General features: G+C 35.7%; 1 protein-coding gene and 1 long non-coding RNA gene across 8 annotated transcripts in view; one reads left to right on the top strand and one right to left on the bottom strand.

Moving 5' to 3' along the window:
• Ssdp (Sequence-specific single-stranded DNA-binding protein) overlaps positions 1-18,959 on the bottom strand; it is a 701,465-nt gene that overhangs the window by 87,274 nt on the left and 595,232 nt on the right. The gene's annotated exons all lie outside the window — the stretch shown is intronic.
• Positions 1-18,959, top strand: part of LOC138707829 (uncharacterized) — a 488,719-nt gene that overhangs the window by 1,797 nt on the left and 467,963 nt on the right. For both annotated transcript variants that reach the window (XR_011334387.1, XR_011334386.1), the window contains exon 2: positions 15,457-15,549. This is a non-coding gene — a long non-coding RNA (uncharacterized lncRNA). The remainder of the gene's footprint in view (positions 1-15,456; positions 15,550-18,959) is intronic.

Genomic DNA, 18,959 nt, shown 5'->3' with positions numbered 1-18,959 from the left:
AGACCTTCAAGATCGCAGCCACAATTGCATATAAGGCAAGAAATTAAACGCTGACACTGGTGGCCCAACACTTTTTAGGAACAAATGCCTCAGAACTCTTTTACTAGAAGAGTATTCCTTTTCTTAGTGCAGATACAAGGTTGCCCACAGGGACAGCATTTGCTACCACTAAGATTTTTATTTTATGCGTTTTTTTTTCTTTATTTTTCTCTTTATGTTCGACACATGTTTTCTCAAACTCTCGGTAAACAATACAACAAAAGCGAGTGCTTTAAACTATAAATGTGTGCGCAAGGTAATTTAGATTTCAGAACTGGTCATTTTTCATGTTCATTTTTCTCCCTCCTCGTCCATCCATTTCCTTTAATTTTCTAACCATCTTGCTACCACTGATATTGGATTCTACGGGCGCCCTCGTGCAGATATTGCTCATTACAGTAATGCCCATTCGCATTCTTTCGTTTAAATTGGAATAGAATCTATAATACGTGAAAAGTAACAATATTTCTCTCCTCTAGCAAACTGCTAGCATTATATCTGAGCGAGTTTTAAAATTAGTGAATCAGTGCAGCAGAATACTTGAGGCGCCACATCATAAAATTAGTGCTATGCGAAGGCATCTATGCAAGTTTTGAAGTTAGCGAATCAGTGTAGCAGATTTCTTGAGGCGCCATGCCATAAAGTTAGTGTTAATTACTTACAGAAATATGACGGCGGTATGCAAGCTTGAAATTAACAAATCACAACTACTCCTGAAGTGCCAGACCATGTTTTTCGATAAAACAACGAATGGACAAGCGTTTAAGGCCCAGGGTTGGGCACCGGGAGAGAATCCAAACTCTAAACGGGGACGCTTAATATTCAACAGTCACGGCATCAACGCTGCACAGTGTTCAGCGGGGAAGAAAGGAGTTGAAGAGAAGTCATATGGCTCCCAGTGTGAGAGTAGAATTCGCTCTTGGTGCCCAGTCTACTGAACATTCCATATATAATGCAATAGAAATAAAATGTGTTTTGGCAGTGATAAATTTGTGAAAAATTCGTTTTTTGCACGATCGTGTTTTTGTTGTAGGTATTTACAGCTATTTTTGTTAGGCTTTGAAAGTTATAATTCCCACACAGAAACTTGTTGCTAGGGAAACCATTCTTCGTAACAAAACTGTACTGAAATAGACTCATTACAGTGCACTTACTGTTACATAGTTACCATTACAGTATAGTTTTGTGAAGGCCTTGGAATAATATTGCTCTAAATTTTCAATGCAAAATATATTGTATTTGCAATTTTAAAAATATGATCGTGTAAAAAATGTTGTACAATACATGTTTGTGAAGTACATTACAAAATCTTGGAAATTGAAAAACTCGCTCTGCTTATTTTGTTTAATTTTTCTTCGATTTTGTAAAAAGCACTTCCCAATCTTGCATCGTAATATACTGTTACTGCGGCGCATGTATATTCAATCAATCAATCAATCAATAATAATAATAATAATAATAATAATAATAATAATAATAATTCATCATGAAACGTAAACAAATCATGGAAATTGCTGAACTGAAGATGGTTGAGAACTATGGGCATTATGCACTATCTTTTCCTTTCACTGTTTTGTTCATCTTGCAGCGATGATGTACGTGAACTGTTAGTCTCACTGCCACCCAATTTGTCATACTGTTCTCCTTCACTGCAGTTTTATTTTGGACAGTTTTCTTTATTATCAATAGTTAAATCGCAATCAGTAATCACTGATAACTTAAATACAACCACAACGACGATTGGCACAAGAAACTATCACTAAAACTGAATGTCGATAACGGTTACTTTCAAATTTCGTAACAAATTTACTGGTTTGTGAAAAAAATTAACGTTAATAATTTAACTGATATAATGCAAAAATACACTCTTAACTGAACTGTTAATTCCATATTATTATTTCAGCTTGGTAATTCTTATGTATGCCTGATGCTGTCCGATAGATTTTAACTGAACTGAATAATGTGGATCACAGATAAAGAAATCAAGTAACCGTTGCACCATGCACGAGGAAAGAAAGGAAGGGGGCATCGTGAGTTGCGTCACAAACGTGGTCATTGCGACAGCCGACCCCCTCTATGAATTCGAAATAATAATTTTGGCTTATGTCCTTGTTATTTAAGACCTTGTTCCTCTTTCAAACAAATTACTTCTTTTTTTAACATCAATTATTTGGAGGAGCGAGGTTCCTTTAAAAATTTTATTGAGGGGGGACGCCCATTGCTTACTTGAGGGGGCAGAAAGTGCATTGCCTCCTTAAGTCGGCGCCCATGCCGTTGATTGATGTATAAGATCAATAACGCTGCAAAATTCTGAGGAATTTGCATTTCCCCAAATTTGACATTTGCTTCAGTGAACGGTACTAAATTTCCAACGACAAAGGGTTATAATTCATCTTCTTTCCTTTGGGACTGGACGTGAACGTCCCTTGAGTGAAGCTGATCACATGAAAAGGAAGTGCTTGTTCAGAATCCTCAAGAGTCACAGTGTGCGATAACGCAAATGTAGCTGGACAAAATTAATATACTCTCTTCTACATAATGTATTGTCATGAAACTTTGTACAGATCTTATAAATAGCACATATTTTTTGTGTACAAACTCTGACTACATTTGTGTATGAGGAACTACCCTTTTACAGTGTGTGGTTTTAGACTAAAATAATAACTTCTCTCCTATCTGACAGATCTTTTTGAAACAGTGTACGGAAGTTACAGGTAGCATATATATATTTATTTACGATTCCACAAGAGGAACTATCCTTTTATATGGGGCGCTTTTACACAAAATTAAATTTTTTCTTAAATAACAGATTTTTATGAAACTGCACAGGAGTTATAGATAGCATATATTTTTTGTGTACAAACTCTGATTACATCTGTATGCTACCTGTAGACCTAATTGTTGTACAGAGTTTCATAAAAATACATTATGTAGAAGAGAATATATTAATTTTGTCTGAATGCACTGCTATAGAAACATAATGAGACTTTGTAGACAAACAATATATTCTATCTGTAACTTCTAACTTCTGTGTAGAGATTCATAACAATCTCCTAGATAGGAGAGAAATTATTTTGTTTAAATGCACTTCCTATAAAGGGGTAGTTCCTCTTATGGATCAGTAAATATAGTTTTTACACAAAAATATATGCTACTTGTAACTTCCGGATGTTTCATAAAAATCTGTTGGATAGAGAAGTCATTAATTCTAAGTGCACCCGCTATAAAGGGGTAGTTTTTCTTGTGCAAACGTAATCAGAGTTGCTACACAAAACATATGTGTCACCTGTAAGGCCTGTACAAAGTTTCATAACAATTCATTGGAATGCAGAGAAGTTATTAATTTTGTCCAGCTAGTGATTTGCGTTCTGATTCACTGTGCGTTTGTTAAGGTTAGATAAAAATGTTCCAATGTATTTTTAACCTGATGTTCGATGTCATGTGAATAATTTTGCAGGTCTAAAACACTCACAAGTGATTAAAAACTTCCTTATTCCATGATTCTTTTCTGCTATTAAGCCAAATACGAAAGAGTTACCGTATGCCCCACCACTGAAAAAAATTAATTACTGATAAATGCACAAGAACTCGCAAACTTTAAACCAGGGATTCAACACTCTAAATGATGCTGTATTAAATGGTAAAACGAATTGTTATAACCGGGGACGTGACCGGCTATATTAAAACTCACATTATATTTGGAGAACTTTAAAATAATATATTTTTTCAATTGTAATGTTTAAACCCTTCTGTAAGAAGAAAAATACTTTACGAACTTGTAATTGAAGTTACATTAGTAAGAACGTACTACTACTTCAACATATTCCATGTCGCGCGACACAATAAATCAATAGGCTCTTTTTCACCCACATAGTAAGCCTTTCAGTCTACGGCTGAACAGGAGCGAGAAGTGTTAGGAAGAACTCATTGTTCTTACCTTTCTAAATGTAGCTTGCCGCTGATAAAACAGTAAAAGCTATTTCTCACAACATTCTTCAAATGTTAAAGAACATGAATTCATATTCATCTATGCCTAACTAAAGAAGTCGAAATTTGGTTTTTGTCCACCTAGACTGGGAAAATTGCACACAGTCCTACTGTGGAAACAGAATGGACCTTTATAGAGTAGGTCGTGGTTGCTACTAAGTAATGGACATCTTGTAGTTTCATTTCCTCCATTTTGCCCTGGACTCCACGTAAGTTAGGTCCACATGTATGCGCATTCTTTGACTCGCCAGCACTCTTCAATCTAGTCGTTGAATCATACTGAAATTTGAGACGATATGAATTCGCACATTTACGCCGTGTCTACTGCGACGTCGAAAGAGGCCTCGAGTACAGTGATGTGGGGATAAGCTGATTTCACAGAAATTCAACTCCATTATTCTCTCTTCTCCTTTCCCAATATATCTTATGTATTTCTGAATATACATTAAATTTACTGACAACTGTAACTCAAACTGTTTGGTACAGTTCGATTCCCGACCCCAGCTTCTGTTTTTGAGCAATTATTATTTTTATAGTTTTGTAAACTTGAGATTTTGCGATTCACTTTTCCAAAGGTAATACAAACGATTTCATGGACGAATAACTGTTATAAGAGTGTGGTGATTATTCAACGATTAGTATTTTTAAAAAATGATATCCTCACGAAGTAGATTTCAAAGAATCCCTGATACATAGATGGCTAAGAAGCCATATCTCGTATCTGTGAATTTGCAGGTGAATCTGAAAACTGTTTAAAAAATTAATTTTTCTCAAAATAGTCAGATTTTTGTGTATGTTTCTTTTTGCAAGATCTTCTACTCGAGGACAAAATATTATCTAACTATCCGATTTTGTGAACATAACAATGACGTAGTTATTCTAAAGTTTCAGTGCTGTAAGGGACTAACTTAGCGTTTTAATAAATATAAATATCATGAGTTAAAAAATTCTATCCAGATTGCTTTGAACCTGCAATTATAAGAGGATTAATTGTTGCATTTAAAAGAAAAGCGTTTATTAATATGTACGTAAGTTACGTGTGGTTTGAAATTATTTTCTGCGTGCCATTTTTATACATGAAATTAATTAATTAATCTATTTGTTTATTTATTTCACATAGACCGCACGAGTTAAATCTCATAATAGGGGCAGTAGGTATCAAATACATATATGGCGAGTAAATGAATTACAGTTAAAATTTGTATTACAATAATTTAAAAAACCACTTTACTCAACCTGGTCTATTTGTCTATTCATATTATTTTATTGGAATAATAATTTAACTTTAGCTGCATATAAAATTACAAAAAAGAAGTACTTACTTTTTAACTAATCATATATTTTTATACTTCTGCCGTAAATAGACTACATATTAAGTTATTCTTAAATATTTTATGCTAAGTCGTATTTGATATTATATTTTTCGATAATTCATTAGCTCTTTTTTTATTCGGCATCAAAATAATATAGCTAAGTCCAAATGTTGTTGTTCTGGATTTGTTTTTAGATTTACCCATATCTGGTTCCATATTGATGAACATCATAGTTAATCATTATTGTTTTCAACATAATATTTCCGGAAAGGTTATAAATAAGTTACATATAATTCAGACTTCCCACCCGCACTAAAGTGTATGAAGTATAATTAAAACTAGACCCAATGTAACTATTTAATAAATTATGATTATACTCTTTCAAATTTAAGTATCACAAGATAGGGGTGCCATTTGAAATTTCAAAGTGGGGGTCGCTGGGGATAAGGGGGTGAAAACTAATATGCAATTAAGACTACGATGGCTGAGAACCAAACTGTTCTAAGTCCGACTTTTTTATAAGAAAGAAATCTGTGTTTCATTGTGTTCCAGTTCTTGTCTGCATATATGAATCAAACAAAATTGTAAATATTCCTCTCCATAAGGTTGCTATGAAGCTACTCCAAATTGTTTCATGAAGCTTTGAATGTCAGGAGCTTAAAATAGCTCTTCTGAAAAAAAAAAATAGTAAAATGGACTTGGAACAGTCTGGTTCTGGGCCATCGACTAGTTTTAAACTTCCCCCTCAATATCTAAATTGACGTGTTTTTTTGTTTAGTTAAATCCTATTTAAATTAAACAGTTATTTAGACTGGGAAGTTTTGAAATGAATACTCTGTATGCGACTGCTAATAACATTATAGTGACTTAAATTTTGAAACGCTACACAGTATCGCGCTGCGAACAAAAGCAAGTGCTGTTGTCAATACAGCAAAGAAACGTGAAAAACAACCTGGGAACAAATGACTGCTTTCATACTCTTATAAAGAGAACGCATAAAGCTTCTGTATCTCTCTGTATCCCTTTACCCCCAGCAACCTATTTTGACAAGCAGATATATTTGGAAGCCAACATGTCACATCACCCGCCTTTTCAAATTCATCCCGAGTCAAAACGTTGCATAAACACAAAATAACAAAATATAAGAACAAACGAATAATAAATACCTCATCTACATAAAAATAAAAAAAACTTCCCTCTAAAGATAGAAGGGGAAGCAATGCTTCCACCACAGACATAGACTTTACGCCCCTGAATAGTGTCTCTATTCGTTATCGAAGACAAGGCTCTTGAACCGTACAGTTTAGCCGATGTAGGCTATTCTTTAGTAGTACCTGCAAAAATGACTCTGTTAAGGCCAATTCACACGGGGATAGTTTACAGCAGTCAAGCGCTTGAAGCAACTCGAATTTCCTCCGACTTTCCCCGTGTGACATGGTCAAGACAGTCAAGTTGTGACTTGGCGGTCAAGCAGAATTTGAGTTGACGACTCGTCAACTTTTGTGTCCACTTTCCCGTCGCGTGATCAACTTGACTCCACCACTTTCCTCGTGTGAATGCTAACTTGTGGCAACTTGCAAGCAGATATTGTGGATAGTGTGCGTGCATGGTTTGTTTAAATTAATAGCTAATTAATTTAGGTATCGAATTTGAGATTAATTTAACTTTCACACCTCACATTTTAACAATTACTAATTCTGCTTACAAATCACTGGGATTTGTAATTCGAAATTATTCAAGCAACCACCTGTTTTTAGGTTAGGCCTACACCTGGTTAGAAACAAGTGGAATACGCTACTACAATTATTTGGGATCCTCGTTGCAAAAGCATCGTTCATTCTATCGAGTTGATACAGAATAAATTCCTTTGGTTCCTATATTATAAGATATTCAAAATACCTTGTCCATTCCAGTTCCCAACTAGATTATTGACATGAATTTTTGGTTTTCCATACGCTCAATGACACAAGAACGACTTACTTGATTATATTTCTCAGAAATATAGAAGAAATTTGATATTTAATATCTCTAGATCGAGACAAATATCAAAACTTTGTCCTTGTTTTGGCCCTGCAATTTATTACCGGTACCGATTTATTAAATTTATTTTTGAATCATAATAGCTACGCAACATCTCTTTCGTGTTTTCATTTCTTTTATTTCTATTGCTAATGAGTTGCATATATTAGTACCTATTTTATAACTGCTGTGCATGTGAATCATTATCAATAATTATAAATTAAATTAATGTGATGAAGGTGCTTTGACGAGTATCTAGCCTGTGTACCTACTTTCCTGTAAGTCATAATAAATAAATAAAAATGAATATATAGACCCTATTTTTAGAAGTGCATGAGATGTACGAACTTCAGTGGAATATATACAGCACGAGAAAACTTCAATAACAACAACAATAATAATAATAATAATAATAATAATAATAATAATAATAATAATAATAATTAAAGAGGCAATTATTTCAAAAACTTGTTACGAAACTTAAGGAACAAGTGTCCAAAACATTAATGTAGAAGTGGTCCCCCCCCCCAAAAAAAAAACTCAAAACAGTGCACCTTTAAGCATACAACATTCAGCGCGCGTTTTTTACGTGTGGAACATGGTTTCAAGTTCAGTGTCTCCATGTGATCAGAAATATGGCGTCAAGTTTAGAGTCTTCAAGCACATGACTCTTGTAAACTATCCCCGTGTGAATCAGGCTTTATGTTGATTCTTATGCAGCCGAGTAATGCACCGCCGGCAGTTTGAAAAGAGTTCCACGAAACAAAAGCATCATTTGTGGCACGATTTCTTTATCACAATAGATTCATATTACTACACAGAGAACTGCTGACTGTTACAGAAACATACAGAGTCGTTGCTTGCTTTTCATTCGTAGGTGTTTGGCACTCTAAACTGTGACGCGTATATTCGCATATTTTTAATCTTGCGTCACAGTAATATGCTATGTCTTACCGGTAGTGTAGTTTTATAGACATACGGTGTCTGTAAAAGTGTAAATTTAGATAGAGGCTTTGTCAATAGTAATGTTTCTTTTTTAATTTTACAAGAATACTAAAATAGTCGTACGAACACGTGCATGACTCTGTGTAGGGTCGTTAGGTCGTAAAACTTCAAAGAAAATGGTCTTTTGTTTACGACTATCGTCGCACGTTTGGCAATCCTGCTCTAACGGTGAAGTATATGCCTGGACCTCTATTGCGGGAAGATGGCGAAATGGCTGATGCTTCTTAATACATAGTTACCATACAATTTGTTTGTTGACTTCAGGATTAGAAATACAGTGTACACTACGTGTAAATTTTACATATTAGAAATACACTCCTTTTCAATATACATTTTTGTAAAATATATATTAAAATAACAGAAATTACTTATCTTCCAATTCATCCACAATCAACATGACTTCATTTTCTGCAGGGCTATTATAATCATTTTTCATACCTATTCCTCCGAAGACAGGTCAAGGAATTTTACCGCTGAAAGCATGTGTTGTTTTCGACTAATACGCTTCTATTATTTGCTTCTATTTAAATTATAGATATTTAATCAACGTTCTCAGACTTACAGTCCATCTTGGAAATTATATATGTAAATTTTACTAACAATCTCTTTATGGTAGGCACAGAACCCTATTACACATAAAAATTCTAATAAAAATTTTTGTAATCGTAATGTTCAATCCTTTTCTTAGGGACGTACCACTTAGTGCCTCTTTCTCTCTTTCAATACCCTTCAAATAGTTCTGACACGCTTTTCGCCTTCTTTCATTTTAAAATGTTGACAAAAGTATATTTTATTTGTTTAGTCTTCTTTTATGAAATCGTTTACATGGATAAAGGATAAAGGGAAAGTTGTGGTTCGTTCCAAATAATTTCCGATACTACATTAAATATTACATTTCCCGGTTCTGCTGGAACACCGTTCTCATTTTGTCCACATTTTCTGGACTACGAACGGTTCTAGGACGACCACGAAGCTTCTTGTCGACGGCTGATGTATTTCTCCTACATGCGTAAACGTAATTCAGGATGGCATGACGAGTTGAAACGTTCCCATTTCTTCCGATAAGAAAGTGACGCCTAAAAAGAAGTGTTTATGTAGCCAAGTCACTGTTCCTAAAAAAAAGATTCTACACTAGAAACCGATGTTCATTCAACCGAAGTTTCATCATTACTAAACGGTGATAATTACTCAACACATTGTTGTGTACAACAGTAGCACAAGGAAATGCTGCCAACTTTAAATCGTGTAGCCTAATTGTTTCTGCCTGATATTGTATATGCCACCTCTAATAACTGCACAAAGTTTTATAAAAATATTTTTTATAGGAGAGGCGTTATTAATTTTGTCTGAAACCACCCCCTGTAAATGGTTAGTTCCCCTTACCGAAACGTAATAAGAGATTCTGCGCAAAAAATATATGCTACCTACTCCTGTACAAAGTTTCATAAAAGTCTGTTAGGTAGAGAAATTATTCATTTTCATTAAAACCACCCCATACAAAAGGGGTAGTTCCTCTTACATAAACGTAATGATATACTGTACACAAAAATATAATCTACCTGTAATTCCTGTGCAAAGTTTTATAAAAAGGCAGTAAATAGTAGAAAAGTTATTAATTTTGTCTAAATGGGTAGTGTCTCTTATAAAAACTTACATAAATTTTACACAGAAAATTGTAAATTGTATGCTATCTTTAACTCCCTTGCAAAGTTACATAAAATCTGTTAGAGGACAAAAATATATGCTACCTGTAACTCCTGTACTAATTTTCATAACAATTTGTAATATAGGGGAGAAGTTATCAATTTTGTGTAACTGCACGTCTATAAAGAGGTAGTTTCTCGTACACAAACGTAGTAAGAGCTTATACAGGGTGATTCATGAGGATTTACCGTCCTTTACGGAGTTTATTTCCGAAGACATTCTGAACAAAAAATGTCATATAAACATGGGTCCTATTCTCAATATTTACAGAGTTACGTTTCGTTATTGGAACGCATTGCTGTGAACGCGTGATCTTGGTCAGCGCGCAGTCAGCAGCCAGCGCGAGAGCTACGGAAATCAAAGATAGTCGTATGCACTTACGTATAGAGACAAGTACCGTTCACAAGAGTGCGGCCAAGTGTACTCAAACGGACGGCGATATTTTTAAAATGTGTTTTAAACTTTCCAAGACTGTAAATTAGGATGCAAAATTGAACTGCAAATAATTAAGTCGGTGGAAGTGTGTGATTTGTAATAATTGTTATGATAAGTGCGTAAGAATAATGTAATTTTCTAGTTAAAAATAGAAAAAGATGTCTGTACGAAGCAACTAAGGATTTCACAGCACATATTTAGCTTCAAAATACTTGCTAATTAAAGAAATGATACTTCAGAATGGTTCATTCTCTATTTGTGTTATTCTTTTACCTTCAAACTAAAGAAAAAAAACGTTTTTTACAAACAACTTTAAATTAGTGTAACTCTGAAAATATTGAGAATAGGAACTATGTGTATATGACATTTCTTGCTCAAAATGTCTTCAGAAATAAGATCCTCGTGAATCACCCTGTATTAAAAATGTGTGCTAGCTGTAACTCCTATGCAATATTTCAAGAAAGTCTGTTAAGAAAAAAGTTATTATTTTTGTCTAAAACCACCCCCTATAAAGGGTTAGTTCCTGTTATACAAACGTAATCAGAGTTTGTACACAAAATAAGCTACTTCTAACTCCTGTGCAAACTTTCATAAAAATCTGTTATAAAGGGAAGACGTTATTAATTTTGTCCAGCTAGATTTGCGCATTGTGTGACTAAGTGATGCAGGCTGTGCTCGCTGAGCTGTACTGACTTGTAACACTCAAAAGGGATTCGTGAAAAACCGACAATCGGTAGCTCTCGTTACCCCGCACTGACTAGCGAATGCTCGTGTTACATTACAATGTTCTGTTAAAAGTCAGTCGCCGGCTCAATGTTCGCTATGTACCCAGGTTTCGAGCAGGCAACCCCTCTCGTCTCCAGTTCAGCTCTTTCCGTGCGTCGACAGCCGGCGTCCGGCGAATGCTATGGAATGATGACGAAATGCAGAAATGTTGATGGAATGATGTAAATGCCTAACATGGGGAAACGGGAGAACACCGAGAAAAATCCCAACGGTAACCTTGTCCGCCACAAATGTCACTATGGATTTTTCAGTGAAAAGTCGCAAGCCTGACCGGGGCTCGAATCCCGACCCCCTGCGTGGCAGGCTGAAGGTCTGATCACTAGAAGTAGGAAGTTTCCTTGTTTTGGGCAATACCTTCACGGATGTGGGCATGTTTAATTTTATCTTCAATTTGCCTCATTAACTCACCAAAATGTTGTGCTTTCTCTTGCACGTTCTCTCCTGTTGTTTCAAGTTCTGGTTCGGTTGCTAATTCAGTATAATAAATTTTACTGATTTTGGTTTGAAGTGATTGTGCTGCTGACTGAAACTTTCGCTTAGCTGCAACCGATCAGCTGTGCCTAGAAACTGAGTGCAATTGTATAGGCCAGGGATGCAAAACTGTGCTACAATTGTAGCAAACGTCACAAGCCGGAACACGTAATACATTCTATCCCTTCAACCCTCGCGTCATTGTAGAGTAGGGGGAGAAGAGATATGTATTCAGTGTGCTTGTCGAACGTCACAGAAACATTACTGAAGGTTCCAGCCTTGTTGACGGGGGAACAAATTCTTTTCCCATGCTTCCATCCCTCTCTTACGCAGTTCTGCAACCCTAGTATAGGCTATGGGGGATATGTCTAACTGAAGTAAACTGGTGTTCAGTTTACTTGGTGATACTTGAATCAAATCTATAGGTAGACTCAGTAACTTCGCCAGAAGAAGAGATGTGACGAGTTGTGAGCATGCTACGAACTTCAAACAAGCATTTCCTACACGTTGGACAGAGCTTTTCCCCAGGAGCCACAGCTAGTCCACTGCCTCTTAATTTCTTTGCTTCTTACAACTTTATTTCACGTAGGGCTGATTTAATTGGAATTTTGTAATGTTGAAAATGTCACAGTATAACCTTTGATGTGGTGCTAATCGGCGTAGATATTTGTCTATGTACAGTCAACTCCGGATATAGTGAACCTCTGCGACTTGAATATTTCGTTCACTATATCCGAGTTCACTAAATCCGAAGTGTCTCGCCCCTAACCTTAAATGACAGGAATGAAATTGTGACCAAGACAATAAAATACTATACAGTAATTAAAATATTTCATTTTTGTGGAATAGATTACATTGTATACTGTATACTGTTAGTCACAGTTGATTTACTTAAACTATATTGTCGACCCACGTCCGCTTGCGAAAGACCACGCTCAATGTCACTTATAATATTCGCCTTATCTTCCAAAGAAAACGCTTTACGCTTCGACACTTTTAAACAGTACATTCACTGTTCGAACACAAGAAACAGACTGAACAGGTGGAAATGACACTGTTATGGTGTAACTTTGTACTCAGCCTTGGAATTTCCCGGGTCACTTAACGGAAACGGGTGGGGGATGGAGTTTGAAAGCCATCGCAATCTTACCTTCATTTATGTTCTGGACATAATGTCCGTCCCCTTTTAGTAAAAGAAGGCAATTTCATTTTCCGTTGTTTCGATGCTATCCGTCATAATGGAAATGTTTCTGAAAACAAAAGGCAACCCTTTGATGGTGGAGGATTAGAAATAACAGTAGTGAGCCTCAAAACAGACATTATGGAACGAAGTATAGACATCGTGCTGGATGTGAACACTATTCCTTGCTGTGGCATGGTCTGCAGTAAGACAAGATCGAAGCCGTTTCGAGGAATTGCACTTGTAGTACCGGTGACTTTTTCGTTGGGAGTAAAGGAGCAAGTATATTGAGCCAACATTAAAGAACATTGTATATTCACTCCACAATATCCTGCTCTGTATTGTGCCTGCATGAATGTTTTAAACTCTGCAGGAATAAAGGAAATGTGATATTCAGGTAATGTTGTATAGCAGTATTGCAGTCGGTTGTTCTCTAGCACACGAAGAGGCAAATTCTCGACACGCGGTTGAAAGAGTGTAAAAGAGGATAAGTTGAAACTTTCTTGCTTTTATTTAGAAACTGTGTCACTCACGTTACAGCCTTTCGAAAATTCATACAACATTCAAAAGAATCATGGCTATAAATAACAAATTCCAATTATTGTATCTTTATATTGATGTGCATCCATTTTGAACATGTCATAGCAAATGTGTGACAATGGTTGATACTTTACGCTCCAGCTTGTTTAGTGATCCAGAACATCAGTATGGGCACCATCATTGTCACAGCAGAAAATGATGCGGCGCCATGTCCTGTGTGACATTTCCGCAACAAAGGCTGTGTGATTTCCCTGAATGCCTCCCTAACAGCTTGCTTCAAATCTTCAATTGTCTGATATCGATGTTTCGAGACATGCTGCTTAATTATTTCCCAAAGGGAAATCACACCGCCTTTGATGCGGAAAATTTCACACAGGAAATGGCGCCGCATCGTTTTGTGTCGCGACAATGATGGTCCCCTACTGATGTTCTGGATCACTAAACAAGCTGGAATGTGAAGTATCAACCATTGTCACACATCTGCTATAACATGTTCAAAATGGATGCACATCAACATACAAACAAGGGGGGTGACAAGACTTTCGGACCTTACTATACATATAATCAGCATAGAGCTATGCCACAACCTAAGCCAACACAGGACCCCCAGTGCAGTTAAGGTAACGAAATAGTGTAACTTGACTATAAAATAAACAGCCCACGTTTTGCTCTGTATCTTGTCAACTTTTAAAAGCTATCCACTTACAATTTTTAAGACAGATTAAGAAAACTATTACTAGATAAAAATTTAATAAAACGTTGTTGAAAAAAAAAAAAAAGTGGAAAACCCTTAAAACACTGAGACATAAGTTCCAATTTTTCTCACGAACTACTTGAAGGATTTTAATGAAAAAATGTATACAGCCTACAGATATAATTTAATTTTGGTTAAAGAATCATTTTTCTATGTTAGTCTGTGAATGAGATAGGATTTTTTTTTTAATTTTAAACCTTAATGTAAATAATGTAATTTCAAAAAAAAAAAAAAAAAAAAAAAAACCTCTCATTCCTGGACTAACATAGGAAAATGATCTAGATTACGAGAAAAATTAAAACTTATATCTGTTTCTCAGGTTTTCCTTTATCACGAGAATTTTCAAAATATTTTATTAAAATCTAAAACATTAAATTCACAGGCTATGTTCAGATTTTCCTTAATTATTCAAACAAATTACAATTTAGAAGTTGATGAGATAAAGAGCAAAATGTCGGCTACTAGGGATATATATTTTCTTTTATTTCACAGTAGACTCCTTGTTGCCTCAAGAGGTAGTGAGCGGGACTCGTGCTCCCGGGCTGCCCTCAAGCATGGATTCGTTTTTCGTTTGGGCTTCCTATTCTGAAAAAATCCCACGGTGAATTCAGGACTCATCTCGCCAAAATACTATCTCTTTATCGCAAATTCCATCGACGCCAGATAAACATCCAGTTGATAAAGCCTCTTTAAGTATGCAAATAAACAATTCAGCAGAAAAATACACACAATCCCGTTGGAAGGATATTAATATCAACCACATTGCCGGAAATATCAACTGGAACCTCTGGATTCGTAACAGAAAAATGTACCAAGTGAACTAAAGAGAATTTTCTACGAACATATCTCAACACACTAGTACCATAGTCTAGTATATAGTCACGAAGCTCAATACGTAGTAAATATGCATCCATAGATAGTTGCTAACCACGAGATCGCTACTATCACCTCATTACAGGCAATGCGAAATAGTACCTGCACAGTCTATTGTTCCTAGTACCCTCACAACTCAAGCTTCGTGATTGTATATACTAGACTGTGCTAGTACTTTCATTTCGGCAAAAGTGCACGCTTATAGTTGCGTATTCTCCTTGACGCCAATGTCACGGTCCAAACTTTAGATTTTTAATGATCGCATTGAAAGTAGTAAGGAAGAATAAAATTAGTCTTCTCACAAATGTTTGTAGTCAGTAGTAATTCACATATGACCGTAATTCTTGCAGCGAACTCGTCGGTCGGTGTCGCGGCAGATGCTACGCCACAACCAGCGACTAACAAGGAGACGATGACGACAACATCGAACACCATCGTAGTTGGTGAGTACCAAACTTTTAACCTGTCGACACGCAAACAATATATTCTCGTAATGCTTTAATTTATATCGACATAGGATAGATCTTGTTCTATAGACCTACAGAGTATCTTATTATTTTTTAGCTTTAAATCTACGATGAGTGTTACTGGAGTATCTCGGAAAAACTTTCTTGCACATGAATATCCAATTACGTAGTGGTAGAGATGGCAGGATTTCGCAATCATAATAAATGCGAAATGTGCCCAGATGCTGTCAAAATAAATGATTTTACGTTTAAGAACTTGTTCGGTATATTAGTATAGTTTCTTAATACTTGGTGAAATGCTAAATGGAATATAAAATGCGAAATATATTAGTTTCAACGAAATAAGAGCAAAATTACATTTTAGGAGACATTTTTGTGCTTTTGTAAGAAAAAACAATCTATCTAAAAGCCCTGTCACATAGAGATTCTTACATTTTTAAAAATAGTTTAGTCACCTTCCCATATTAGCTTTTACAGCAGCAATCTGAATCTTATCAGGTAACCCGCCACTGATAGATGCCTGTGTACTGGAGCGGTAGGGGAGTTGGGTGAAAGGGAGGGGGTGAAGCAAAGACAGTTTACTGCGCCGCCCTTGCGACGTCACTATTGCTAGTGATTACGATGACATTTCTGTCAATCCCTGATTTACAGTATGAATAGCACAGGAATGTGACCTAGCTGAGACCCTCCTTGTTGTTATCTGCAGTATTACCAACTTAGCTTTTTCTAGGTACAGCTAGATTTTTTTTTTTTTTAGATTTGTATTCATTTACCATAATTTCTGTATTTTATATTAGAACTATTCTGTTTAGCTATATAGTTAGGTTAGTTTATCTACTAGAATTAGTAGTTTAGTGTTGTTGGTATAGGATTAGCTATATTCAAAATTAAGATTGGCTATTGTTTCACTGAGAGTTTTGACAACTCTGGTTATTTGTACCATTATCTCGTGTTTTCAACTAATCTCCCTGGTGCTGGTGGTAGAATACTGGCAGCCTGTCTATGCAATCTCTTCAGGTCCAGTGTTCACTCACAAACAATTTATTTGAGGTAGCGGGTGACTGTAATAACTTAATAAGGTGGATTGGAATATAATCACACCATATGTTTTGGCAAGTTTCTTAATGTTCACAGTAATTCACTGTGCTTTATATTATGTTCCTTTACTTATTTATTATTCTCAAGAATTGGAAAATCTAGAAAATGAACCTGTTAACACATAGATGTCCAATTAATTGTAACTCGTACGAGGTAACCCCTGGCGTGAGCAACCCGCAGCGTATATTCTTTAAAGTCGTTTTTCCTATTTTATATGGAATTTTATTGACCTTAGCAGAGCATGCTTGACGTGAAATATCTCCTGGTTCTATATGCGTTTGGACACCCATGTGTTAACACATTGATGACTGAATTTGTGCCATCAAAATTTCCATAACAATTTGCCATCCAAAACGCTACAAAACACTAAAGTCAGACATTAGAAGTGCCATAAAATGCTAAACCTGATTTCTAAAGTGCTGAATTTTTTATTTTAAATTGCTGAAGTCTCACATCTCTACGTACCGGTAATATGAAGCTGCCTCATTCTAATGTTCGTATCGTGTCGATATTTGGTAGCTCTAAATTTTATTTTCAGATTCTGCTATTTGACTTTATTTTCGTTTTCTTGAGTTGTGGTTTTTCCTTTACTTCTCCGTTTGATTCTTAAATTCATTATTTAACGACGCTGTATCAACTGCTAAGTTAACTAGCATCGGTGGAATTGATGATAATGGTACTGTATCGGGAAAATGAGTCCGAGGATTCGATATAGGATTACCTTATATTTGCTTTTCTTTTGTTCATATGTCAGTTTTAATTATTAAGTTTATGTACTTTTAAACAATTAATTAATAAATATTCTATCCATATATTTGTTTTTCAGTTGAAAAAAGCCCAAACATATAGTAAGTGTAGGCAGGATTCGAACCCACCCAAGAGCGTAATTGCATGAATCAAATTTGCTATCGTATGAGCAACACCAGTGACCTTTCCGCTTGATGATCCATCCACTTTCTAAGTTTTTCTGGGCCGTTTACAGAAATAAAACACAATTTCATGGAAAAATTTATTGAAACATATACACCAATTGTTGAGTTATTTTTCAACATATTCCCAATCGCAATTGAGACATTTATCATACTGTGGGATCAACTTTTGTATCTCTGTGTCGTAGAAATCTGCCGCCTGGGATCGGAACCAGTGTGTAACAGCCGTCTGCACCTTCCTGTTGATCCCATCATATGACAAGTGTCTCAATTTCGGTGGGGTATATATTGAAAAATAGCTCAATATATGCTATAAGTGTCTCCTTCCTTCGTGTACATGGCAATACATGTCATTGTCATGTAGCCTGCAGTCTCATAAAAAATGGCCTGCCTGAATTTTATAATTCCAGATTCAACGCACTGCACATGCTCAGTGCTCCGAAACAGTGGTACACACGAGATCGCTTTGGCAGTTACTGACATTCATTTTACGTCAATTGCTGTCGTAATCCGAAAAGTATTTGAAAAGATGCGATGAAAATTGACCTATTCTTAATAGTAGACGAATATTTATAAATCATGCAGTAAAATAGAATGATGGTAAACGAAATTAATCTGCATAATTCATTAAAAACTCTTTTCTCTACTGAGTGTCCGAACCCTGAACTTTGTGGTCTGCGAGCAAACATGCTAGCACAGAGTTGTCGGGATGCTTTCGATGAATTGTCACAATCGGGGTTGTCGTACTGTATTGTATTAGTTTAATAATGACTCTTGGCATTAATAGGAGATTAATTTCGTGTCTTTTTCATTAGTTGTGAAGTACCTCCCTGTAATACTTTTCAAATAATACTGGGTTGAAAACTATTGTTAAATCGTTGTGTGTAAATCGTGTTGTGGAAGGAGATTCAAGAGTTGGGCTATTGTTTTGTTTCCGAGACTGTACATACATGGACAGCTTTAATTTTATATACATAGCAGCTCCGTGGAAATTGTGATATTAACGAAAACTGGACATCTAACTTCATTCTTCAAAACTATGTTATTTAGACACATAAGAAAGCTTCTAGAAACTAACAATTTTGTAACTGAAAAGAGGGAACTATGCTATCGTCGAGAAGCCAAGCAACACTATGAAACACTATAATACATTCCCTGAAGTTTAATTTCCATATACGTAACTAACATGGCCGTCTCTTCCGTGTTGCTACAACTAATTAAATACAACACTCAGAAGATTAGAAATTTTTCAGTTCAAGAGAAAGACAGCTGCGAGATGCCTACTTCGATTGCTCTCGTTGGATGAATATATTCGCATTTTGTTTCGATTTATTCAAGGACGGCCTCATTCGTCAAGAG

Source organism: Periplaneta americana, chromosome 10 (genome assembly GCF_040183065.1).
Source record: "Periplaneta americana isolate PAMFEO1 chromosome 10, P.americana_PAMFEO1_priV1, whole genome shotgun sequence".
Classification (NCBI taxonomy): Eukaryota; Metazoa; Arthropoda; class Insecta; order Blattodea; family Blattidae; genus Periplaneta; species Periplaneta americana.
The sequence above is the reverse complement of the archived record's forward strand: the minus strand, read 5'-3'. Positions and strand labels throughout refer to the sequence as shown.